The sequence below is a fragment of the Pteropus medius genome, unplaced genomic scaffold (genome assembly GCF_902729225.1).
Source record: "Pteropus medius unplaced genomic scaffold, Ma_sr-lr_union100, whole genome shotgun sequence".
Taxonomy (NCBI): domain Eukaryota; kingdom Metazoa; phylum Chordata; class Mammalia; order Chiroptera; family Pteropodidae; genus Pteropus; species Pteropus medius.
This window is the reverse complement of record NW_024352784.1, coordinates 18,817,463-18,843,929: the sequence shown is the minus strand read 5'-3', so window position 1 is coordinate 18,843,929 and position 26,467 is coordinate 18,817,463. Positions and strand designations below refer to the sequence as shown.

At 42.3% G+C, this 26,467-nt stretch overlaps 1 long non-coding RNA gene across 14 annotated transcripts in view; it reads left to right on the top strand.

The window, feature by feature from the left end:
* The first annotated feature begins 22,304 nt into the window (after positions 1-22,304).
* The window catches only part of LOC120590062 (uncharacterized), a 61,442-nt gene continuing 57,279 nt past the window's right edge, over positions 22,305-26,467 (top strand). Inside the window, exons 1-3 of one of the 14 annotated variants that reach the window (XR_005649633.1) lie at positions 22,305-22,481; positions 24,132-24,347; positions 25,490-25,588. This is a non-coding gene — a long non-coding RNA (uncharacterized LOC120590062). Of the gene's footprint in view, positions 22,501-22,634; positions 23,284-24,131; positions 24,348-25,489; positions 25,589-26,467 lie in introns of those variants that run through there. The other 13 variants (XR_005649634.1, XR_005649636.1, XR_005649631.1 and 10 more) reach the window with 13 other exon arrangements.

Below are 26,467 nucleotides of genomic sequence, written 5' to 3'. Positions count from 1 at the left end.
CTTAATAAATGTTCATTAAGTTCAAAGAAACAGACACGTACACTGTCCACATTTCTGTTGATGATGAAACTAACAACATAAATTCTCCTGTTAGAATGTTTTCCTCTCTCAGCCTCCTGTAATCTTTTATCAATGTCTCTCTTGTATCACTTACTTCCCTCCAATAGATTGCGAACTTAAAAACATTTGTGAAATATTTTAAGCACCTATTAAAGTATAGAGAATAATAAAATAAACTCCCAAGTACCCGTTCTTGTTAATCTTAGCATTTTTTTCTCTATTTGCTTCATATATTTTAAAAAAATAAATATAACATTTATAGATACAGTTGAAAGCTCCTGAGCACCCCTTCCTAATGCCATTCCCTTTCCTCCCTTTCAAAGTCAATAACTCTCTTAAATGTGGTGTTTGTCTGCATATTTTAAAACCATAAACGTATGAATTTATATACAATTTATGGTATTGTCCTACATATTTTAAAACTTTATATAAATAATATAATACTGTAAATATTATTCTGCAAGTTGTTTTTGTTTCGTTCAACATTATATTTTTAGATTTATCCATATTGATACATGTAACTACTTTAAATGAGTGAGTTAAAGAATATATGCTTGCAAAAATGTTCGATTAGGTGTAGTCCGACTCTGTGTAAGCAGATAAGATGTTATATTGTGCAATCAGGATTCTTATAATGTACCAGCCACATGACATGACATTCTATGATTAGCTTTCTTTCTCTGGTTTCTGTACAAGAGACCATGCCACAATACAATACAGATATCTCCGAAGAGACAATAAATTGAGAATCAGGATTGGAAAACATCTTTTGTAAGCTATAGAGATGGATGAAATCTACGAATTTGAAATTTAACAAGGACAAATGTAAGGTGTTGCATTTGGGTAAAAAAAAAAAAAAATCCAGTGGCACAAATATAGGATGGGGAGACATGACTTAGTAGCAGAACCTGAATAGAAAATGGGATGGTTTAGTTGACAAGGCTGTGAAAGGAAGTTCCAGTAGAGAACCACCAAGATGGAGTCTGGAATGAGGAAGTTTGGTGATGAAGTGCACTCTACAGGCTGCTTGGACTATACCTGGAAAAGAGTCTTCATTTTCCGGATGTGGAGCTTGTTCAGAAGTAGTGAGAACAGAAGGAAAAGGTGATATTTCACTTCAAGAAAAGAAGTACCATCGGGTCTTGGCTGGACCACCACAGCAGCCTCCTAATTGGTCTTGCTCCATACTATCTGACAACCTCCCTCACTCTTTTTCTACACAGCTGTTAGGTTATCTTTCCAAAAGGCACATATGATCACATCAGATGTGAACCCGATATTAGAACACATGAAGGCACATATTATTCTTAGGATAAGTATCAACTCCTTAAAGAGACCTCGAAGGCCCTGCCTGGTGTGGTCCTGCCCAGCTCTCAGCTCCCCTCTCACCAAGCTGCCTCTGCTCTCCCGTCTCTGTCCCTCATGCATTCCAGCCTTTGCCTGGAAACCTCTTCCTCAGCCTCCTCCCTCCTCAATCTAGGTCAGTTTCCCTTATTATTTACTCTTAAAGAACCTGATTTCCCTCCTGAGTCTATTGATTTCTATTCAGTATTATGTATTCACTAGTATAATCGATTTGATTGATTAATGTCTGGCTTTCAGCCAGACTCTAACTTCATGCAGGCTTGGTTGGAGCATGTATATCTGTGTTTGCTTTTCCATGTATCTGGACCTTGCTCATAGCAAGTCTTTCAGTAAATATTTATTAAAGAGTAAATAGACCCCTGGGAAATGGAGATCATTTTCTTTGAACAAACAAGATTCAAAGACACTGTAAATTGTGGAGGCATATGTGCCCCGTTAGGCCGGGAAACTTATCCTTCCCCAAAGGTTTGGACTTGGCAATTCCAGACCCCTATGTTGGAAGCCAGCTGGCTACCACGTTTTTGAAAACACGGTGATACATTAACCCTCAAAGGCCAAGTCCAAGGACACGACTTTGTTGTCCTGGCCGTCTGCCTGACTGCAGCTTTAATAGACTGTTCTCCAAATGTGCGCTGACGTCATTGGGAGTTCCTTGTGCTCAGCATGTGTGACTCAGCCTTCACAGAGCAATTTGGAGAGAAAGATTTGGCCTGAAGATATTTCACCTGCTGCCTCTTTGGGGGTTTAATCTGAAATTTGGCCTTTATACTTTTGTCCCGCTGTAATTTAACCTTCATTTGCTCTTGCATTTATATTTCTTCCTATTTTATTATTTACAAGCCATTAAACAAAAATCTGAATATGAAGCTGGGGCTGGGGGAGGGGAGCTGAATCAAGTTCCTTTCAGTCTTTTGACAAAGTTCCAAAGGGGCACAGTTAAAGGCACAAGGAGAAATGGTTTGTGACTTTAGGATGCAATAGAGGTTGCAGGATTTAAAGTGTTTAATGCCTTTTTTATTATAAAAATATTCTCAACCTTTTAAGTAAAACATGTTAGCCTATAGGATCCTGAAAAATCCTCACCAAATGACTAATCAGAGCATCATATAGCAATATAAGAAATACGCTATTAATAGAAAAGTTGTCCTACCAAGTGTTCATAAAAGATAGTCACAAGAAACCCTAAGTTTCATGTGAGGTTCTTTAAAATACGATATAGCAAGATATTAGTGTTGTCGGAAATGATGGCAAAGCCCTCAGAATTAACTTCTCCCATCTTAGAGCTCTTAACGTGCCTTAGGCACACTACAGTATAGTGCTTTTCAGGGCATCATGATATAGTGTTTGAACATCTCTTTGCTGAGATGTGAGCCCCTTAAGGCTGGAATGCATCTCTTAGCTATTTGTGACAGGCCCAGCTTTCGTTAGGCTGTCTGGCACATGGTAGGTGCAAAGAGAACAGGAATTAAAATCAGACCTCTGTGCTCCAATCCTACTCTCATATTTTCAGACCTTAGAACTTTGGCAAATACCTAACCTCTCCAAGTCTCATGATTCTATAAAATGAAGAATCACACTGCCTCACAGGGCAGCTGTGGGAGTGAAATGAGATGTGTGGCCTGCAGGCAGGAAGTACTCAATAACTGTTACTATAAAGGATTTAGGGGCTAGGATGCTGGGCTCTGCCTTTTGCTAGCTATGTGACCTCGGGCAAGTCCTGTAACCTCTTTGAGCCCTGGCTTCTCATTTGAAAAATGAGAATAACAATATTTACCCATCAGAGTTGTGGCAAGGAACAGATTTTAGACTATTAGAGTTAATGGAACAAAAAAAGCAAAGTCTAGTGACCGATACAGAGTTGCCAATCTTTTATTTTCTCCAAGTAGGAATGTTCCAAAAAAGAAAATATCATCTACCATCACAACAACAGAAAGAATATTTTAATGCCCAAAGGTAAGAAGGATTAATTTCTTTAAATAAACATATCATTTTAAAAAATGCTTCCCAATGTCCTTATTTTAGACTGGTGAAAACTTTAGTCTTATACCAGCACTACCCCACGTCCAGCCTTTGAAAATTAATTAATCTTCATTAATTATGAGGATTAAATGAGATGATGTATGTAAATAGCTGAGCATAGAGCCCAACACAGAGGAAACACTATTAACTGTTGCTCATTAATATTATTTTTATCATCATCATAAATTAAAATGCTTACCTATTCCATTAAAAAGTTTGATGAATGAATAAACTAAATGCCTATGTTTATAATCAGTGGAGCTAAAGAAAGAAAAGAGGTAATGATCTGAGTAACTGACCAGAGGCTTTGGAATAAGAATACAATTGGGAAACATTCACTGAGGGCTTCTCATATTTCAGGTGCTTCTCTAAGTATTTTACATGGGCGACCTCATCTGAGCTTCATAAAAACCCCATTTTTATAAATAAGGCAACTGAGGCACAAGAGAGGTAATGGAACTTGCTCCAGGTCATCCATTAGTAAGTGGGTGGGATTCCAACACAGGCAGTCAAACCCCATCACCATGATCTCCTGCCTCCCTATAACAATGATAAAATATAAAACAAATTGCAATGAAAATGAAGATATTGTATAAACAAAAAAGAAGTGCAAGATAATTGAGAGAAAGAGCAACAGACTGTGTCATCGAACTAGATAGGAGGCAGCAAAAGAAGAATTAAAAGATGGGCATATAGTCCCATAGTCATACTCAGTTTTATGTAAAAATGTCATGCTCCAGAAATGTGTCAGATACTATTTTAAGTGCAGTTGAAGAATTTGATGTGTCAAAGGCTTGGCACATCACCTTTATTTTTTGCTGGGCTTCTTCAAATGGGGTTTTCTGAAGTGTGACATATCTTTGATAGTGGTAGTTGCAAGGAGTGAGGGGGAAGAATGTTTGTTTCTCAGTCTTGTTTTCAATCTATGGTATTGTCCAGGCAGCAAAGGAGAAAGTGCTGGGAAAGCACCATGTTCCAGCTGGAGTAGAGGTGAGAGGCCAGGTGGACAGGTAGCCTGCTTGCCACCAAAACGCCTGCCCGTGTGGAACTAAGGTTAATGAATCAGTCTCCCCGTGCAGCAGCCACTGCTTTATTGTTCTATGCCAGCTCCATGGCAGAGGCCGAAAGCCAGCTCTGGACATGGGCCTGTGCAGGATATAATGAAACAAGAGGGTCACATTTTCCCAGAGCCTCACTGCCAACACGTGGCCAGCGCCCAGCTGAAATTGGCAGCAGTTGCCACCGAAACCTCCCTCCAGCAGAAAGCAGAGGAGCTGGCTTTGTGGAGATGGTTCAGTTACAGCCATGCCCCGGGTCATTCCTGAGCTGATACACTGCGGCAGGGACCCACGGAGGGCCCAGCTGAGGCCCTGGTGTTGCGGAAGAGGCTGCCAACTTGAGTTGCTCTTTTGAAGATGAGAGGTCTCTCTGCTGGGTCAAGGTTAAGCCTCCAAGGTTCACAGGATGCCAAATCACAAAGGCTTTCCATCGTCTCATTATTAATCTTGTTTCTTATTAACCCAAACAAACACTTTCGCTTTGACTCCAGTGCTACTCAGCATGAAATTATATTCTCTTTGGGGTTCAAACTGATAGTGTTTTCTGTGTTCCAGGAATTGCTCTAAGAACTTTATGTAGATTACCTACTTCTCTTACCACCCTTCACAGAAAATAACAGGCACGCGTACAGAGGTGAAATAACTCATCAAGAGGTCACATGGCACAAGTGTGCTTAGAGCCCAGGTTAATTCCAAGGTCTAAGAGCTTTAACCACATTCCAGTACCTCTCTCCCACCAGGGCTGTGAAAAGAATTATTATGTAAGTGGAATGTCTCTGTTTTCTTTCCAAATGGATTACAAGCTCCTTGAGGGAAGGGATCATGTATGGCTAAGGTGCTTCCATGGTGACTCAGTCAGCTCTGGCTGCTTCAACAAGTGCCACAGAGGGTTCCAACTTCATAACCTAACCACCTCCCAAAGGCCCCGCCTTCTAATGCCATCACACTGGGGGGTAGAATTTCTATAGACACAAACATTCAGTCCATTCATACATTTGGAAAATATCTATTGAGCACTTATTATGTGCAAGGGACTGTGCTAAGCATCTGCCAATACAAAGACAAAAAATCATCAGGCCTGATCTTTGGGAGCAAATGGTCTTATGAAGATAACACCCAAGGAAGTCCAGGAGTTATTACAAAATAACCACATCTCCCTGGCATGACATGTGCCATTCTAGCAAATCTTAGCTGTTATTAATAAACTATTAACATATTTTATTTTAGATGCAATGAATGAGAGTGTTATTCTCAGATAAAATACTTAAATTAGTCCAAAGGAAGGTGTGGCATAAACAGAAATATATATTTAGTCTTCGTACTGGTTCCTGATGCAGAGCTCCTAAATCCCTTGGCATAATATCCTGAGCGATAGGAATGTTAGTAATGTTTTTTGTTCTAATGAGGTACTCTTGGTAGGCCCCCAGATAGCTTCAGGATGGAGTATGTTGCCAGAAAGACCAAATCTTGGTTAGAAGCCTGGAACTTTAAGCTCCCCTACCCCCTCCACTAACCTCTAGGGAGGAGAGAAGGGCTAGAGAGTCAGTTAATAATCAATCATGCTTACACGATAAAACCTCCATAAAAATCCCCAAACAACAGGGTTTGGAGAGTTTCTGGTTTGGTGAACATATATGGTACCGGGAGGGTGGTGTGCCCAGAAAGAGCATGGGGAGCTCCACACTGCCCCCACCCTACTTTCATGTTCTATGCATCTGTTCCATGCGGCTTTTCCTGAGTCCTAGCCTTTGTAATAAACCAATTACAGTAAGAAACATGTCTTCTTGAGTTCTGTGAGTCATTCTAGCAAATTATTAAACCTGAGGAGGGGGTTGTGGGGACTCTCAATTTATAGTTGGTCCGTCAGAAATACAGGTGCCTTGAGATTTGTGATCGGCATCTGAAGTGAGGGTGGTCTTGTGGAAAGGAGCCCTTTAACTTGTGGGATTTAATGCTAACTCCGGGCAGTTAATGTCAGAATTGACTTGAACTGTAGGACATCCAGTTGGCGCCTGGAGAATCAGAGAATTGGCCATGGTGCTGGAAAACACCTCAGTGGTCTTCTTGAAAGAGTAACATAAATTTGTCCGTCATTAACATGGACCTCAGAAGACACAAACATCTGACAAAATGTGTAGCAGACTCCAAAATGCATACAATTCATCTTATGAATTGTATTGAGGTCAAAACAAGAGATGGGCTTTTAAACGTTTTATGTTAAGTCCTTTCCAGATTATTATAATGACCTCCTAACTCATCTCCCTGCTTCCACTCTTGTCCTGCTTAAATCGTTCATATATTGAGCATCCACTATACACATGAAACACTTTCTTTCATTTAATCATTACGACAGCCCCAGCGCTCCCATTCTCTAATTTACACAGCAGTCACACTCTGCTCCTTTCTGTTCCACATACTCACAGAGCCCTTTCCCACCTCTGAACCTCTGCATTTGCTATCCCCTTGGCCCAGGATGCTCTTGCTCCAGCTCTTTTCATGGATGGCTCGAGTGCATCTGTCAGATGTTGGCGCAAATGTCACCTCTTTGGAGAGGCTGCCCTTGACCACCCAATCTAAGTATCTCCCTCCAGGTGTGATATCTTTTCCTGCTGATGAGTTCTTGCTAATGAGGACTTATTAGAACCTGTTATGCTCCTTTTTATTTCTTTTCTCGTGTTTGTCTCTTTCCTTGCTAGAATGTTTTGTAATCTCCGTATGGTGGTTTGCTCATCAGTCTTGCTCATGACTCTATCCCCAGTTCCTAATGTGTGCAAGAAACAAAAGAAGTGACCAGTATGTATTTGGCAAATGATTGATAAATGTATCTTAAGAGTATTAAGTAATTAATAAGAATATTAAGAAATTAAGAATATCAAGTAACAAATGCTAAAAAAATTCCATACATTTTTAAGTGATAGTGACCACATAATAGTGTCAACATTTGTAAACTAACAGGTCTGATTTTCACATAGTCGCTAGATGAGTGTACATTTGTTGGCTGAGGGATCATGTGAAATGCAGGTAGTGAACCTTGAGAAAATATACTTAACTATTTTAAATATAAGTGGATGATCATACAGCTAAGAGCAGAGAACTGTGAGAGGAAGGAGTGACTAGTGGTCTGGGGATGTCAAAAGGTACCAACCAGGTTTGTGCTTTTTGATTGGGGAGTGGTTTGGTGTGTGCTGGAACTTGGGGTAGATTGGGAGAGGATGAAGGGTTGAGGAGTGGCAGGAGATGAGGTCGAAGGTTAGACCACAAATGATGGAGGAAGGTGCTGATAACTTTGCTAAAGAGGACAGACTTTGTGCTGAAAGCCATGGCCAGCTATGGAAGTGGGAGAGAGTATAGGAAGTCAGAGTGATTAAATTAATGCCACACAGAAGAGGGAACATGGGCAGAGAGAGCAGAGACTACAGGTAAGACATGAGACCCTCCCTCCAATATGGTGGTAGAGTAAGAATGAAGAGGATTCTGTACACTGAGATAATACTCAACAAGTTTGCTCAGTAAATAGCAGCAATTCAAAATATACACATTGAAATATATAACACATTATATGAACTGGTTTAAGAAGATTTAGGCAATGAGATAGAGAGTTATCTCCTCCATTAACAACACCAGCATGTTTGTTAATGTAGACAATCATTGTATAGTCCTTAAATGAAGAATTGCAGATACAGTGTGTAGATAAGTCATAGGATTAAGGAGTAGAAAGGCCTTCGGAGCAGATCTGTGTCCTTACTTTTTATTCTCACCTGTATGGCCTGGCTCTTTTCATTAAGGGTTTCTTCACATTTCCTGACTGTGATACATACTCCCACATCTCCAGACTTGTGCTCTTGCTAGTCCTCAGCTCCCGTTTCTCTCTTTCATCCCTGCTGGGTGAAATTCTACTCATTTTTCTTTGCCAACATACATAGTCATGTCTGACGCCTTCCTTAACTTGGTTCAGATAAAATCAACTGCCTTGCTCTGTACTCCTGTGTCATTTGCACTGAGGTCTATTATGCAAATACATATTGAGGCACAATCATGTGGTGATTAACAGGGCAGATTGCCTGGGTTTGCTCTTGGCTGACCACATAAGTTACTGAACCACTCTGGGCTTTAGTTTCCTCATCTGTATAATGAAGATATTAACAGTATCTCTGATAATACTATTCATCTCACAGGGTTGTTGGAAGGATCTGATGAGCTGATACATGTGAAATGCAAGAACAATCTCTGGCACATAGTAGGGCACTGTGTTAGCTATTTTCCTGCTTGACTGTGGGTGTCTGAGGGTAAAGAGTATAGGTCTCACTCATTACTGTAATCTCAGTGCTTGACCCATTGTCATCCTCAGATAGTGCTGCTGAGTGAGTGGATTTCGCAGATGAGGAAACTGAGGCTTAGTACAGTTAAGATACATGTCCATGGCCCCACTAGAGAATGTACCGAGGGCTTTGTGATCCCTAGGCTAGTGCTCTTTGGTTAGGCATTGCATTGGCTACCCCTGCATGTGGAGTAAGCTATTCTGTCTGCGTGCCTTTGTAAGAAAGACTCAGTGCATTTAAACTCACTTTTCAGGTTGCCTTTTAGGACATCTATGAGAATGGCATTCATAGTCATAGAACATAAAAAAATGAATGCAAGTGTAAACCTCTGAAATTACTGTGATTTAGGGAATGATAGGTGTTATTTTTTTACAAGTTTTATGTAATGTGAATGCATGCTACGGAATAATGTGAACAAAAGTTGTAAATAAATCTGACGAATATTTATTTCTAAGATGAGGCACAATGGCAGTGTATGTCTTATTTTTCAAACATTTGCAAAATGTGTGGTATTTCTAACAGTTTAAATATGAGATATTTTCTCACAATATTTATTGGCCTAAGACACTGTGAAATATAGGCATATTTATGTTGTGGGGCCCCAATTTAGAACCTCAATTCCCCAAGTGTGTGAGTGCTCGAGAGAGGCAGAAAGGCAAGGTGGGGTCCAATTTCCTTCCTTTCGAACTAAGGCGTCGTGTCCTTTACCTGCAGATGTCTACCCTGCCCTGACTCTGATTTAAGGGGAGAATTTAAAGAGCCCAGATCTATTGCAAGTTAGCTCTGCTGTTGGGAGTGATCTGGGTCCCAATGCCAGTTAAAGGAACTAACTTGTTGATTGCCCTCTCTATGCCCAGCTCTTACATGCTTTATCTTGTTTAATCCTCATAAGGTCTTCACATATGATGAAAGAGATGACCAGAGAGGTTAAAGTGACTTGACTTAGCCAGGATTCAAAACCTGGTGCATGGTGAAAATAATGCAAGTGCCCATCAACTGGTGAATGGATAAATAAAATTTGATTGGTATAGTCATACAATGGAATATTATTCAGCCATTAAAAGGAACAAAGTACTGATACATGTTCTGTATTAGGATTCTCCACAGAAACAGAACCAATAGGAGATAGATATATTAATATATAACATGTGTTAATATCTAAATATTTAAATATTATATATAACGAGGAATTAGCTTACATAATTATGGAGGCCCAAATGCCCCAAGACCTGTAGTCTGCGAGCCGGAGACTTGGGAGAGCCAATAGTGTAGTTCCAGTCTAGGTCCAAAGGCCCAAGAACCGGGAGAGTCAATAGCATAAATTCCAGTCCAAGTCTGATGCAGAGGCAGGAAAAGATTGATGTCCTAGCTTGAAATAGGCAGGCATAGAGAAACAGAGAGCAATTTTTCCCTTACTCAGTCTTTTTGTTCTATGTAGCCCTTCGATGGACTAGATGAGGCCCACCCTTACTGGGGAGGGCAATCAGCTTTATTCAGTCTATCAATTCAAATATTAATCTCATCCAGAAACACTCTCACAGACACACCCAGAAATAATGTTTAACCAAATAACTGGGTACCACTGACCCAGTCAAGCTGACACATAAATTTAATCATCACATACTACAACGCAGAGGAACCTTGAGAACAGTAAAAGAAGCCAGACACAAAAAGTTACATGTTGCATGATTCCCTTTACATGAAATATCCAGAATAGGTAAGTCCATAGAAACAGAGAGCAGAATAGTGGTTGCCAGGGACTGGTGGGGAGTGGGGAATGGAGAGCGACTGCTCAATGGGTAGGAGGTTTATGTTCAGGGTGGTGAAAATGTTCTGGAACTAGGTAGTCGTGATGGTTGCACAGCACCATGAATGTACTTAACGTTACTGGATTGTAACCGTAAGTTGGCTAAAATGGTAAATTTTATGTTACATATACTTTGCTGCAACCCCCCAAACCAACCAACCAAACAAACAAAAAACAACATCCGTGCATCTGTCTTTGAAGACCTTGTTTTTCTCATGCAACAGGATGTGCTTCTGCCCTGTTCCTGATTCTCGTTCTCTACCCTGTAACTGGATCTCTCTTTGGGGAAACTGCTCAGTCCTTCAGTCCCTCTGCTGCAGAGGCTTCTTGCTTTTGAAGGCCACAGTTCCATTCTCTTCCCTTCCCACAAAGACGGTATTGCGTTTTTGTCCGATGGTGAGAACCCATGATGTCACTCATTCCAACTTCTGACTGCTTATAGCTCTTGTCTGGCTATTCCTTTCTCTCTCTGTGGCTCCACCCGCTTGTCTAAACTCTCATCTTTAGCTTGTCATTGTAGGGGGTAGATTTCCATGATGTGGTGCTGGGCCAGCTTGGGCTTGTTCCATCTCAGGAAGGTGGTCAGGCTGACCTGTGTCAAGTGCTTTCAGTGTCCTCCTGCCCATTTGTGTTCAGTCCTCTCCCCTTGTAGACATTTCCTTGCTCTCCTACTCTTCTCCTGACCTACGTGCTCTGCTCTTCTGCCTTTCTGTACCTGCCTAAGTGTCCCCAAAGTGGCAGTTAGTCCTCTGCAGAAACTGAGTGAAGGCTACTCATTCTAGCCTTCCTTGCCCTTCCCCGGTTGGGCCCATCTTTCCAGAAAATATGTGGACATTACCCACCCCTAATTAATCTTTCCAACCCATGCATCTAGGAGAGATGGTGTAGCAGGGAAGATTCCACATAATCTAAAACAGAGAACAGAAATGATAGGAATTTCAAACACAGTAGGAAAGGAAAGAAACCATTACAAGCACAAAGGAGCATATTTGAGGATGTTCAGGTCTTAAGCATCTCTGGTGTAAGTCATTTGCCAAGACTTTTCTTAATTCCCTGACTGAGAAGCATGATGTCATTAGACATGTAAAGGAAAAAAAGAGTCTGTTTTATTTTCCAGCTACAAAGGAAGCAGGCTGCATCTGGGAGAGATGGTCTAGTAGGGAAGAAGCCCTGAGCAAGGCCAGGCTCACCCATACAGGGCAGGGTCGATAGAATGAGTCGGAGCCCCATTGGACTGCCCTATGGGGAGCGGAGGAAGAGAAGTACAAAAGCTGGGAAATAGGCTCAATGCTTTGTCCTGAAAAAAACCAATCTCTTGCTGATTGAGAGAATCAAGCAGTTTTCATCTCTCTACAACATGGACGAACCTTGTAATTTAGTGGCATTTAGTACATTCACGGTATTATGCAACCATCATCTCTATCTAGTTCCAACCATCTCTCAGTCCTACCAGATATTGCAGTAAATACAAAGAGGAATAAGATACAGTCTCTGCCCTCAGGGAGGTTTTGCTTAATGGGGGAGGCAGGAGAGACAAGACACAGACCCCATGCCAGGTGATATCTACATAGGTTTGATGAACGGTGGTATAATAAATGAGAATTCAGAGGAGGGAAAGCACTGGGTCTGAGAAGGCTTCTTGGAGAAGGGAGAACTTCAGCCAAACCTGGAGGAATTAGGTGAAATTTAGAACGTGGAGAACAGAGGCATTTTAGGCAGAGGCCTCTTGTGGCAAGTCAGGGGATGGTGAGTGGAGGAGCCTGGCTGAAACAGAGTGTAGAAATGGCAGAGGAAAGGCTGGGGAGGAAGGCGGCAGGGAAATATGGTAAAGGCTTGACTAGTTGTGTGATTTTGTATGACCTTGGGCCTAGTTTTCTCATCCCCTAAAATGGCCATGATAAGACATTGTAGTGCTGTTCATAAAATTCAGCTGGATACTTCATATGAAGCCCTAACCCAGTACTGGGCATTCTCCTGGTCTCAAAAATGGTCAATTCTGGTTCTCCTTTCCCAGGATGAACTGCTTGGGCATTATCCTGCAGGCTGTGTGGAGCCGCAAGGGTTGATGAGCAGGAAAGGAATTTCAAAACCATGGCAGAGAGGAAATTATGAAGGTTGTGAGAGGCGCTTGTGGAAGGTTAATCCCAGTCTGCTCTGACGGAGGCTGGCAAGGGCCGAAAGCTCTAATGGAGACACTGAGGTCCTGGGTGCCGGGCAAGTTACTGGAAAAGAAAGCCTTTCTGTGATCTCTCAGACTCTGCTTGAGGCAATCAGATTATGTTTGAAATATTTTCCGGAAAGCTCTCCAGAGCTCTCAGGCAGTAGAGGCTGCCAATCTCTCGACCCCCAGGCCGAAGTAGAATGTGTGAGGCAGAACATGAGAGACTCTACCCTCCCCTATCAATCATCACTGCCAACCATTTTTCACTCAAGCTAAAATTTAGTAGGTGTATTAAAACGCATCTAGGCACAATAAAACCTAGTTTGAGATTTAAAATATAGCTTGTCAGAATAGTATTTAGTGCTGTGTTTTAATATGCATAACTGCAAACCAGAATTTAATGTATAGGCTAAAGTATACATTAGCAATTTCATAAGTGTCTAAAATAGAAATGTACATGAGTGACTTGAAGGGAGGGAGTAGTGTTGGGGAGAGAGGGAATCAAAATATCATAAAACCTCAGGATCTTTTTCCTTTATTCCCCTAAGTAGGGCCTTGAATTCCCAGGTGAATTTATAATGAAGTTTCCTCCTACTTATTATTTTCTGTCATGTTTCATTGAGATAGAATTAATATAACATAAAATTAATCCTTTCACAATGTATAATTCAGTAGCATTTAGTACATTCACAGGGCTGTTCAGCTATTACCTCTGTCTAGTTCCTAAACACTTTTATCACCCCAAAAGGAAACCCTGAATCCATTAGGCAGTCACTCCTCATTTCCCTGCCCCCAGCCCCTAGCAACCGCTAATCTGCTTTCTGTCTCCATGGATTTACCTATTCTGGATCTCAGCCTCTCACTTTATTTTTAAAATTTATTTGTTATTTTGCTTTTGTTTCTTTCCTGTGATTTACAAAAGCTTGTGTGTTTCTCTGGACCACAGGCAATGCCTGCAGCTTTGGAAGAATCCAGAGGCCACTGTGATGCTGGGAGTCAATATGTCAAGCTGTTGAAGGGCGGGGAACTACAGGATAGAATTTAGCTTTGTAGAACCAACAAAGGTAAGGCCAGGAGACAGTCCTACCAAGTTTTCCCTTGAGGGGCCATTAACCTTTTTGTATTGTCATCCCTTTGGAAGCCTGATGAAGCTCTTGGACCTCTTCTCAGAATAATGATTTGAATAAAATAGAGCATACAAGATTACAAAGGAAACTAATTATATTGAGAAGCAGTTGTAAAATATTAAATTACTTGGTGATGAAGTAATATATACACTTTTTTATTAATACATTGAATAACAAGACCTAGCTGTGGGTCTAATAACACTATAATTTTAAGGTAGTGAGAGGTGTAAATTGTATTTTGAGATATCTGCAATACTATAATGTGATACAAAAATATCTGATTTCTATTGGTGGCAAAGGCATAGATATTGCTAATAATAGTGCGCTTTGTTGATTACATTAATAATGGAAAGGAACATGAATGGAAGTTAGTGAAAGCAAAGATATAATTTTTCCTTATCTAAGTTCATCCACAGACCTTGATTAAGAATGCTTGCTCTGGGATCGATGGTTTCTAACCTATTTTCAGCCATGAATCCCTTTGAGAATCTAACAAAAGCTGTCTGTAGACCATCTTGCACACGCACACACACACACACACACACACACACAAAATCAAGAAAATTGTAAAAACAACAAAAAGCATTTATCTACAGATATAAAAATGATATCATATTTGTGGACCCCTGATACTCATTCATTTACAAGTCCATGGACCTCAGCTTAAGAACTCCAGTTCTAAAAAAGAGCAAACTAATCAAAAACAGACTCACACATATAGTGGACAATTTGGTGATGGATAGAGGGCATGGAGAGTTGAGGGGCTGGAAGAATGGGATGAAGGGTTAAAGAAGTACAAATTAGTAGTTGATAAATGGTCACAGGGATGGAGAACACAGCAAAGGGAATGTAGTTAGTATTAATATATCGACTAGGTGGAAAACCAGAGGAGAGAAGGAGCAATTAGGGGGACCATTTTATAAACTATATAAATGTCTAACCAATGTACTGTATACTTGAAACTAATTAAAAAATAATAATAAACTCCAGTTCTAGATGTACCAACAGCTAAGGGCACTGTATCATTTAGCATTCTTCAGCTGTAAATCACAGGAACTAACTCTAGAATCAGTTTTAGAAGGCCTTTGTAGCAGAAGCTTCTGAACAGTCACATCTGGAACGAGTAAGCTCCATCCATGGCCAGGCTTTTATTCAAATGTCTAAGTGGCCTAGCTTGGGTCAGGTGCCCATCCCCTCACTAGAGGAAAGTAGCAACCTTCATGAAATACCTCAGTAGATTGTATCTAATGAGGGAGAATATTTCTCAGAGGAATTTGAGGTGCTATTACAAAAACAAAAAAAAAAACAAAAAAACCAAGAACGAAAAAGGAAAAAATGGTGTGGATGTGACACAGGCAAAAGATAAAAGAATGTTTACTTTAGGTCCCATGAAAAGTAGTGATGAATACTGACTTTTTTTTATTATAAGACATACTTCCTGAAAACATTTTAATATTTCTGAAATCAAGATATGGCTCTCCAAATATGTGTATGTTGAAAACAGCCCTCGGCGCTCTCCCCTTCCAGAAAAGTAAACTGTTGTTAAATCAGTGTTGCATCCATACAAGCTGAGGAGTCTTAGAACCTGAAGAACCACAGTCATTCAGAGCCAGTTAAAGTCATGTAAGCCGGATGCCCTGAAGCTTGAGGAAACACTTCCACACCTATGCTCTTCATGGCCTTTTCTTTTAATCCCGGAACTTCTACAGCATTCTTACTTTGTCTAATCTGGCTCGTATTTCACATCAGATGTTTGACACGCTACTAAATGCAGAGATGAAATTCAGTTCCACTGAACAGGTGTTCACTGAACAGTAACTACCAGTTAAGCTCTCTTCTAGGCACTGAGAGCCTTCCAAAAGGAGAATAAGACAGAGCCATTTGTTTTCCAAGAGCTTGAGGCTTGGTATAGAAACTGCACACATGCAGGAACCAGGAAAAATACTCACCTGGAGAGCTAACCTAAGTGCTGCAGCCAAGCGGTGTCAGGAGTTAAGAGAGCAGAGTGCGAGTTGACTGGTAAGGAAAGAACATGGGGCCCCCCCGTCCTATGTCTGTGGCTGTGGAGGAACAGGGATCCCAGGACCCGTCTCTGAGAGTAACGAGGCATGGAGAAGTTGCACTCCCATCCTGCTCATCATCCAGGAAATACTGAAGCCTGGGGTGAGGAGGACCACACACGCAAAGGGCCCTTCACCAGGTCAACAAAATTTCTTTTCTTGGGTCTCTGCTTTTAAGGTCACTTCCACAAAAGTCTTCACAGACTTCTCAGTGTAAAACTAGGTCCCTTTATAAAACTTTCTAATAGTGCCTTGTTTTTTTTTCTTCGAAACACTTAACATGATTCATAATATATGTTTATTTTTTTCTCCACTGCTCTGCGACTTTCTCTAGGAGAGAAAGAATTGTGTCTTTTTTGCTTGCCCCTGTATCCACAAAACGCAATACACTGCCCGCACATACACTGCCCGCATATAGGTGTTCAGTAAATATGTGTGGAGTGATTGAAGAGTTAAGTAGAGGCTAGAAACCGTATCAGTGCTTTCTGATAATGATGAAGCTCACTTCGGAACAAGGACACAGTTGATAGGAAACACCCTTTGACGTTAAAAATGTGCCAGACTAGAAGAAACAGCTGATATATAAGTCACTGATGAAGATCTTAAGGGTTATGGGTCTGAGAGATAAAGTAATTAAGAAGTGTGGCTTTTTCGGTTTGGAATTTAAAACCTGTAGAGGATGATTTGCAATCTAAGGAATAAAGATGAAGCTCCCTGCTCTGTTCCATCCATGCCGACCAGTCAGCCCTTAATGGGACTTGGGAATTGTGGTGTTTAGTGTGGTCATATTTTCCCAAGCAAAAAAAGCTGAAACTCCAAAAGGAGTTAGATGAGTATGAAGATAAGCAAGTTAATGAAACTCTTATTTCTCCTAAAATAAAAACTTAACATTTGCCAGCAGGGAGAAAGATGTGAAGAAATTAAGTAGAAAGTATCTACTAGAGTTCTTGACTTGAGAGTTGCTTTGGGTCCTGGCAGTGGGTGGAGTAGGGCTTACTTTCCATCTTTTTAGCTGAAGACTTAAATTTCACAAAACCATAGCCAGTGAACGTGAAGATCTCAGTTGAACTTCTTCTTAGCACTCCAGTGCCATTGTGGAAATGGAAGCAGAAATCTTAAATCATTTCCTTACACAGAATTTTACAGCTTTACAAAAATGAGCAAGTCTACCTTTATTGTAGCTCTGAGTAGGTATAATTTTGTTCAAAGTCTTTGTTTAAAAAAAATGTATTACTACCAGAGAGAAAAAGACATTATTATTATAATACTTGATACTTATGCAGCAGTTTTCTCTGAGGAATTCAAATTCCAGCTAAGTGTTTGAAACGAGTAGGCTAGCTTCTGGTGGAAATGTAAATGGATGGGACTTAATGTTATACTACTTCTCAAATACAAGAAGTTGGATATTTTCTACTCTCTGCTTAGGGAAGGTAAATTTCACCCCTTTTCTAGCTCTAGAAGAATTTTGCCATAATGTCAGCTTCTGGAACTCATATCACATTTGACTTCGACTAACACCAATTGAGCACTTTTTGAGGGAAGCATTGCCAGAGGAGTCAATTATTTGACCTCTGTATTCAGCTAGGCCTCGGATGAATGACTTAAATGTTCTAGGTCTCAGTTTCCCCATTGTGAAACAGGGGGTAAAAACAGTATCTCCTTATAGGGTTAAGTAGCTACCTTATAATGGAACAATGTTGGTGACCAAATAAGGATTCTCCCTGCCACGAGAACACACACACACACACACACACACACACTCACATACACACACATGTGTGCACACATATGTACACACACATACTTGGTTACTGACCAGACCTCAAGCCCAGGGCTTCATTTCCAAGAGGATGTCTCTAGAGCCATGGCCAGCTGCCTCCCGACCCACGGCCACAGATGCAGTCCTGAGTAAAGCCTCTTTAGCCCCACATTCTAGTCACTGAAGCAAAAATGACTGCCAAGTGGGCATGAGGCAATAAAGGAAACAGTCTGGGTCAATGTGGCTAATAAAACATCAACAACAACAGTTGACTGGGGTTGGTCTAGTGAGTCTGAGGAGCCCCGGTAAGGATTGCCCAGGTCTATGAGATTGTAAAGTGGTAATTCCCGAGGCTTTCAGATTGCATGGACCAGTAACATTATAAAAACACTTAGAGGAGAAACAGAGGTTGCTAACTTTTTATTTTGCCAAAAAATGACCAATACAAAACCCCCAAGCTATCATGAATATAATATTCACTGATACAAAAATGGAAGATATTTGCTTTACATTGCTCTAATAAGCTCTCATTTTGGCCCTGACTGGCGAAGACCTCTCCATGCGCCTGCGACTATGGGGAGATGATTCCGAGACCTCTGCTGTAGAGACTACACAGCAGGGCACAGACACGCCGAGGGAGAGGTTTATGAACAGATGCCGTTGATCTCTACGCCTTGCAGCTACAGCCAAGCCATGAACCTGGTTTCAGTTTTGAGGGATTCTACTTCAGCAAGTGCTCTGAGGCACCCGGCCTTCACCATTCTCAACCTCCCCCTTTGCTTCACTGATTAAATACTTTTATAATTTACCCCTCGAGACCTGCACAGCGCAGCACAGCACATGGTACATGTCTGACGTACGAGGCAGTTTTTATCCTGAGTGCGAGTCCTGGTCCTTTGCACAGCGTCACACAGAGATTCAGCATAGTGTCTCTTCCGCAAATCTATATTTATATTCTTTGTGTCTTTTCTAGCCCGTTTCTACAAAGCTAATGTCATATGGATGAGTCAGAAGAGTCATGAAGCCTTTGTCATTCATTCATTTTTTTTCATTCACTCAGTAAATATTTACTGAGAGTCGATTATGCATGAGTTTCTATGCCAAAAGACAAGGATATAGTAGTGGGCAAACAAACACTAGCCCACTCTCATGCAGGGAGAAAATGAGAGAAACAAACAAATAAACATGTAATTATAAAATATGATAAGAACAGGAAAAAACAATGTCATAACAGATGAAGTGCTTTAGAAAAGCTTCTTTGAGAAAGCTAAGGCCTGAGGGATAATGTAGTGGACATTCATTGGTTTGGTCACCTTAGATCCATTTTCTCTTCTGATTACATTGCCCTAATGATTATCTTTGGGGGCTTGCATTCAAGGAGTTCTATTCTTCTCAGGCTGGGGTTGGGCATGTAACCAAGCTAGGTCAAGCTGACGTTCTTTCAAGGCTTGGAATCTTGAGTGGAGTTACACGGGAACAGAAAAAAACTGGAGTGGGCTGTGTGCTGAATGAGGAGTAGAGCAGAGCCAATGGCTCTGGAGGAACAAACTGCATCAGGCCTCATGGGGCCAGATTGTCTTCGGATTTTATGTTAAATGTAAAGGAAAGTTGTAAAGATATTTTGAGCATGGGAAGATATTTTTAGCAGCAACAAATGTCACACACATACACAAAACAGAACAATCCAATGAACAATGTAAAGAACTTTGAATTGGTCACTCCAGTTCTGCTCTGAGCAGGCTTCAGGACCCTAGGAATTTGTCAGGGTTTTCTAATCTCTCTTAACTCCAGTTCCCTCATCTATAAAGTGATGCGATGGTTTGTTGATCTCTAACTTCCCTTCCTTATCTGATGTTTCATATTTATGATGAAACCTTGTCCAACTGGACAATGTGTCCAGCATGAAAAGTTCATGAAAAAATGGCAGTGATAAACATATCCAATCTCTATAACAACTGTTGTGTTTCAACAACTTATATTTTAAGAAGCTTACAAACCAGTATTGCCAGCTCATTGTCATGTTTGTTGCTAAGGATTTTAAACAATACTAGGCTCAGCAACCAATTTAATGAAGAACTTTGATAGAAGGTATTCCATAATATGTGATACTCTGCTAAGCGGAGACATAGTGACTTCAGTTGAACACTTTCTGACAGAAAACACTAATGAGAGTGTTGACTCTTGGGCGAATTTTACCAAGACCTTTTAATAGTCGAAATGTCTGTATGTGATGCATGTAACAGTTATCTTTTTCTGTATAACAAACCACCCAAAACTTAGTGTCTTAAAACAAAAACCACTTTATTTCTCACAAATCTTGGGTTGGCTGAGTCTTTTTTTGGCTGGTCTTGCCTGGGTTCACTCATGTGGTTGCATTCAGCTGGTGGGTTGGCTGGGGGCTGCTACAGCTAGGATGGCAAGGCTCTCTCTGTCTAGGGTCTTTTATCTTCAAGGAGGTTAGACCAAGTTTCTTTATTTACTGAGCTCCAAGAGAGCAAGGAGCACTGCACAAGTGCTCATCAACCGTCCCTCCTTTTGCCATATTTGCTGATGTCCCAGTGGCCAAAACATTTCACATAGCCAAGCCCAGGGTCAATATGGGAGGGAGCTATACTAAAGGCATGGATACTGAGATATGATTCATCTGAGGCCATTAGTATAACAATATGTGACCTTTCCTTCTCAGACATGGATTACAAGATTATGCAACTTTAACTTATAAATGATAGTGCTTTTGCAAAGGCACAATATACATATTATTACTAGTAATTAATAATAATAATAATAATAATAATAATAATAATAAGGAAGCATTTGAAGTCACCTTATTAAGGGACTGAATCCTACATCAAATGGCTCTGCTTGCCTCAAGATTATTCATTTTTAGCAGTGGCCTTAGAAAGTTATGTACATAATATTTAGAGGAAAATGGCATTTACAATTATAATAAAGTAAAGCAATTCACACTGCTCTACTGCCCCAGTTTGGAACTTGAAGATTGCTAATTTCATATTTAGCAGCATCTATGCACCCCCAATCCCTCTGCCCTGGTATGTACACACCTGTCTCATCCACTGGACCTCAAACTGCTTTGAGGATAGGAATCTTAACTCATCTGGGTGTTTCCTTTATTCTCTCAGCACCTAAATGCTCAGGAGATGTGCCCTAAATGCTTCTTAAATAAACTAATCAATAGTTGCCTTTTATTAAACACATATATGTTCTAAGGACATCACTCACAGACTGGACTACCAATTCTCTCTCTACGCCACAGATAAGCGTTGTTCTCCACAGTTTACGACTGAAAGAACTGAGGTGCAGAAAGCCCAAGGTGGGCTGGCTGGGATTCTAGCCCAGTGCCACCTGATGCCACTTTACCTGTGGAGCAGGGAGGAGACTCTGAAGTGAAAAGATGGCCTTGAGGGAGAGACAAGAAGAAATGTTAAGAGTTAGTAGCCACAGTGGTCCCAAACTGTTCACTGCCTACGCAAAAAAAAATAAACACGTCGAGAGACTGGCCACTGAAACCCAGGTGGAAAACTTGCGTGAGAGCCAGTTCTACAGTTCTTATGAAAACAAAGAGCAGTTAATTCTTGGGGGTGGTAGGGAAAGGACTGGAGAGGCCTTGCTCCCAGGTCTGGCCCTGTTGGGCAGGTGACAATACCACATCTACAAAGGTATTATAGTTGTCTTTAGGTAAAATGGTAGGTAGCCTTTATTTTACATTTTGCTTAGTTTTTATTACCTCCTAGATTAGCAACATACTAACAACAGCTACCATTTAGATACTACAGTATACATGGATGCGTTTATGTGTGTGTAAAGTGCCTTACATACAAGGCATGATTTCAATTAATCCTCACAATAACCCTATGAAGTAGATTTTATTAGTCTTAATTTACAGATGAGGTAGCTGTGCCCAAGAATATCCTCTTTCCCGATATTTCCCACTGTTTTAGTTCTGAATGTAAAACCTAAGTGTATTTGACTAAAAAAGTCCCCCAAAACATTTAGCTAGGGGCCTCTTGCGGCTTTGGTGTTGGTCTGAAGTGGGAAATTGTGAATCTCATTTACTCATGCAAAGCTGCGCGCGCGTCTCTGTGTGTAATTTACAAAAAACAAATCCGGGTCACGATATCTTGAAGCTTAAAAGCCTATTTGGGTGGAGAGAGGCAAAAATCTCTACTCATTCATTCATTCTTTCGCTCTCTCAATAAGTATTTATTGCGCACTTCAGTATTCTAGGCAGGGCGCTACCCTAGTCCTAGGAGAGAGAATAGTGAACACGAGCGACGTGTTTGCTCCCCTAACCACCACCCCCACCAGGTTTACTCTTCCGAGGGCAAGACATTTAGAGAGACAGGAAACGTATCAACCCGAAGGATGACTTCTGCCCCAGCTGCGCGGAAGCCGGAGGAAGCGCGCCGAGCGGCGAGGTGGTCTGGGCAGGCTCCCCGGAGGCAGCGCGCGGGCCCTGCGCCCCTTGCTGCTTAGCGAGAGTTGGGGCCGGGCCAGGGGCGGGGCTGGCGGGAGCCCGGGTGGCGGGCGGGGGCGGCGGGCGAGTTAGGGTTAGGGCGAGAGGATTCGGCTTCCCGGCGGCAGAGGGCGCCTGGAGCTGCGGTCCGGCGCGCCGGAGCCGCCCGCGCGGGCGCCGAGAGGAGAGGCGAGGCGAGGAGCGCGAGCGGCGGCGGCCACTGCCACGTATTCCCGGCAGTGGCGGCGGCGGTGGCGGCGGCGCGGGAGGAGGTGAGGCGCCCGCGGGCAGGTGGGCAGGGAGCGGCGCAGCGCCGGGGTCGGCGGGAGTGCGGGCGCTGGGACAGCGCAGTTCCCGCCACGCCGGCTCCGCCTCCGCGCTGGGCTGACCGCCGAGGCCCGAGCGCTGCGCGGGTCCCGAGCGCAACTCGTGCGGGCTGCGCGGGCAGGGGCAGAGGGAACGCGAGCCCGCGCGCCCGTCGCGGCTCCGGACGCTAATCCCCGCCGCTGCGGGGCCCGGGCCGCGGCTGGGAAAAGTTGGGGCGGACCGGGAGCCTGCGTGGGCCGGGCGGGAAGTGTGGGTGCCGAGCAGACTTGGGGGTCGGAGGGACGCCGTGCGAGGGGGTCCCGGGCCGGGGGCTGGGAGGGCCTGATTTGGGAAGGCGAGAGACGCAGGTCTTTTGCGGGCGGGGAAAAAGGGATCCGCTCAGGGTCTCGGGCAGGAGCTGAGGGCTCTGGGTGAAGAGGGAAGGAGGGAGGCCCCACTGGGGACGAGCCTGGGGGCCGGGAGACCAGAGGCTAGCCGACTGCAGGGTGGAGCGCTGGGGAATGGCTTTTGCCGCCTCCTCGCCTCATTAGGGGCAGACCCTGAGAGAAGGGTCAGGCTCAGAGTCTGGGACGCACCCGGTGGGGAGTTCCTATAATGGGTGGGGGAGGGAGCTAAGCGTTGCTTCCTCTGTCGCTTGGGTCAAGTACCTCTCCGCATCTGCCACACTCACCTCCCAGGCTGCAGTGCTTTTGTCCTGGGGAAGTTGAGGAGGGACCCTTGAGTGGATGAGATATTACGGGTTCCAAGGTGAGTAGGAATGGGCTGCATGAAATCATAACGGTCGCCAGCAGCGGAATGAAAACACAACTCCGACCACCTCCCACACCCACCCACTCCATTCCCTCTCCAGTACCATCAAGGTCCGACTACCTGGGTTGGGCTGGCCGGTCCCTAAAGCCCAGCAGCACATCTACTTTCAGGATCTTGGGTATCCTGAAGGGAGTATAAAACATGGCCTTTTATTCTCTGGCTGGGGTTGGTTATTTCAGAAACAAGTGGTTCTGGAAATGCTGGATGCTTTATTAGAACAACCTGTGTGGTGCTCCTTGACAATGGTGATGACTCATCCTTGTCCCTCCCTCCCGCAAATAAACTCTATCAAGACACAAGTATGCCATGTCAAGTGATAGAGCTGGAGACCCACGCTGTGGGCCTCTTAAGCCCTGGTTCTAGATATATTAGCAAGGAGTATGACCTTAGGTAAATCCTTTGCCCTCTCTGGACCTCAGTTTCCTTATCTGAAATGGGGTATAAACAGAGCTAGACAATCTGATGGAGGCAAGAGTAGGTTTCTGAGGGAGACAGAGGTCTTTTTCCTTGTGAGACTAGATCAGCCACAAAATCAACCTTAGCTTATTATGAAGAAAATAGGATGAACTTAAAAAAGATAAGAAGCAAGAATGATTGTAAAAAACAAGATGAAACAAAAAAACTAATAATTGGTACTAGAGTTACAGTATGAATATTGTCCTCATGCAGGCAATTAGTATACATGGCTGTCCAGCTATCTTTACGATAAAGTTTTAAACTGTGCTTAAAATAATTACATATCTCACATGTGGACCTTAATTTTTTCTTTTGTTTTAACCTTCAAGCCTAGAGTGGATGCTCGGTTGGACTGTTTGTTCTTGGTGCAGCCTTACTTGAAGAACATCCCCAGGATCTCTCGTTGCCATAGGATTATAGATTTCTTTCTGTCTGCCTGATGCTGGGATCCTTGTACCACCACGCTTCTGTCGTCTTTTCCATTCTGGCTTGAGAAGTGGTTAGCTGATATGTGACATTTCTGAACTTCCCAGGTTTCTTTTCAAGTGAGTGTAATTAATAGGCAAACAGTGCAATAGATGCAGCATGTTGAAAATAGCTCAGGGTAATAACATGTCCACCGCACCCCTTTTCCCCAGACCTCCTGGGCAGTCTCTCACTTCCAGGTCACCGGATGGCCATCTCGATTTGGATACTAAGGGTTGAAATGACATGGCCAGGTCAAATAGCAAATTTATGATCAAGCCATGATGCTGGAAGGAGAGGAGGACTTTTTTTTTTGTATTTTATCACAACCGAATGCTCTGGTCCTTCTGTTTTCTTCGATTAGTACCTTTCAAAATCCATAATGGGTTCGACTATATCATTTTCACTAATCCTTTTTTGTCAGTTTCTTGGAAGCTGTAGTTAGTGGTTATCTTTGAGTTTGGGGTGGTAAAATTATATCCTCTCCAACAAGTAAAGCCTTGATTAATTAGATCGAATCTTTAAAATATGTTATATATATATATGTATATTTATTTGTGGTGTATACTATATATAGTATATGTGTGTATGTATGTGTTTAAATTTTACTTTAGGACTATTAATAAAAGTCACGATGCTGATAATAGTTACCATTTGAGCCCCTACCATTTATTAGGCACTGGGAGGTGAGATAACAGTTCAGAAAGGGCACAGCTGGTTTGCATAAGTTACTGATGATCTCTGAAACGAAACAGCCTTTTATAATAGTGAAAAAGGAATTCTTAGCTATTCTACATGGTTGTGATGCTAAATGAGGTAATGTATATGGAAAGCAACATGTAAACTGTAAAGTGCCCTTCAACCCAGGATTATGTTTTAATATAAGCAGTTGGGGACACTGAAAGCTTATAAGTTCATGGGTCCTGGTGTCTGGTGGGCCTGCCTGTACATCCTGAGCCCGTCATCTAACCCCCTGAGCTTGGTTTCTGCATATGTAAAACCAAGATATCATCTGTATTATATTAAATGAGAGACCTGTGAATTGCAGTGGGTGCTCAGTGGAAGTTGACGTCTACCCCTTTCTCTTACTTAGACCACAGGCACTTGGGATAATGGCATCGATTAAGTCTTCCCGTAGGAATAACCCTCAAGGGAAAAAGGCTTTTAAAGTACACTTTTGTGCTTATGAATAATTCTTCCCGCTTTTGCCTTCCCACTCCAGCCCCCAACATACGGAGCGAATATTCCAGGCCTTGCCATCATCTAAAAGGAGGGAATTGAACAAAACCTGAAGCCAGAAAAGACAAGTCTCTGATAGGAGGTGAAGATGGGTGTAGCTGGTTTCCCTTTGCCCATTTTGTGCCCTGCTCTCTCTTAAAAAAATCCATTTTATGGACAGGGAAAAGATACTGAATTGGGTGCGGGGAGCTTGTAAGCTGGAAAGAGGCATTGGAAAATTATAGTGTAAGGCGAGAAGGCAGGGCAGATATGGGCTGGGAAGGAAATGGAAGAGTTGAATCTGACAGTGAAAGCTGTAAAGTTTGGTGTGGGAGAAATCTGTTAGATATAGGATTTGGCTAAATATGGGGCCAATTTCTCTCTAGTCCTATAAGGCTCTCTTGTGGGGCTTTGAAGTTTTCATGCTCCAGGCAGATTTTGACTGGTGGTGGTGGCGTCATAAGTGAGTTTCCATAGTAAGTTGTCTGCTGAAAGGAATTTAAATTCCAAGAGGGTGTTTGTTGTGACTGATGCCAGAATTTCTCTGAGAATTTTATTAAGATTCAGTCAGTCTATAAAAGTACTTCTTAGTTCTCTGAAGATATTAATTAAGAAATAGTTTTAAAAAGTAGAAGTGTGTCCTTTGTGAGCTTTTGAAATGTAATCTTCCTAAATCCTTAGAACAAATGAAGTCCAAAAAATCGTAGAGTTATAAATTGTAAAAGCATTTCCTCCCCTTCTGTCCCTCCTCTTGCATTATTTTGATAATGAGTTAATTTTGGTGTCTTTCACATTTTGGAAGCCTAAGTTTTATGTTTATGACCCTTTTAGATCTTGACTGTGCCACCTTTTGTCTTGAGTCAAGTCTTTTTCATTCCTTATGTAGCAGTAGTGCAGCGAGGTGGTGACGAGCACAGACTCAAGCCAAGTTGGGAATAGGTGGAGTGGAGATTGCTCTTGGAGAGCTAGGCTCTCTGCAACT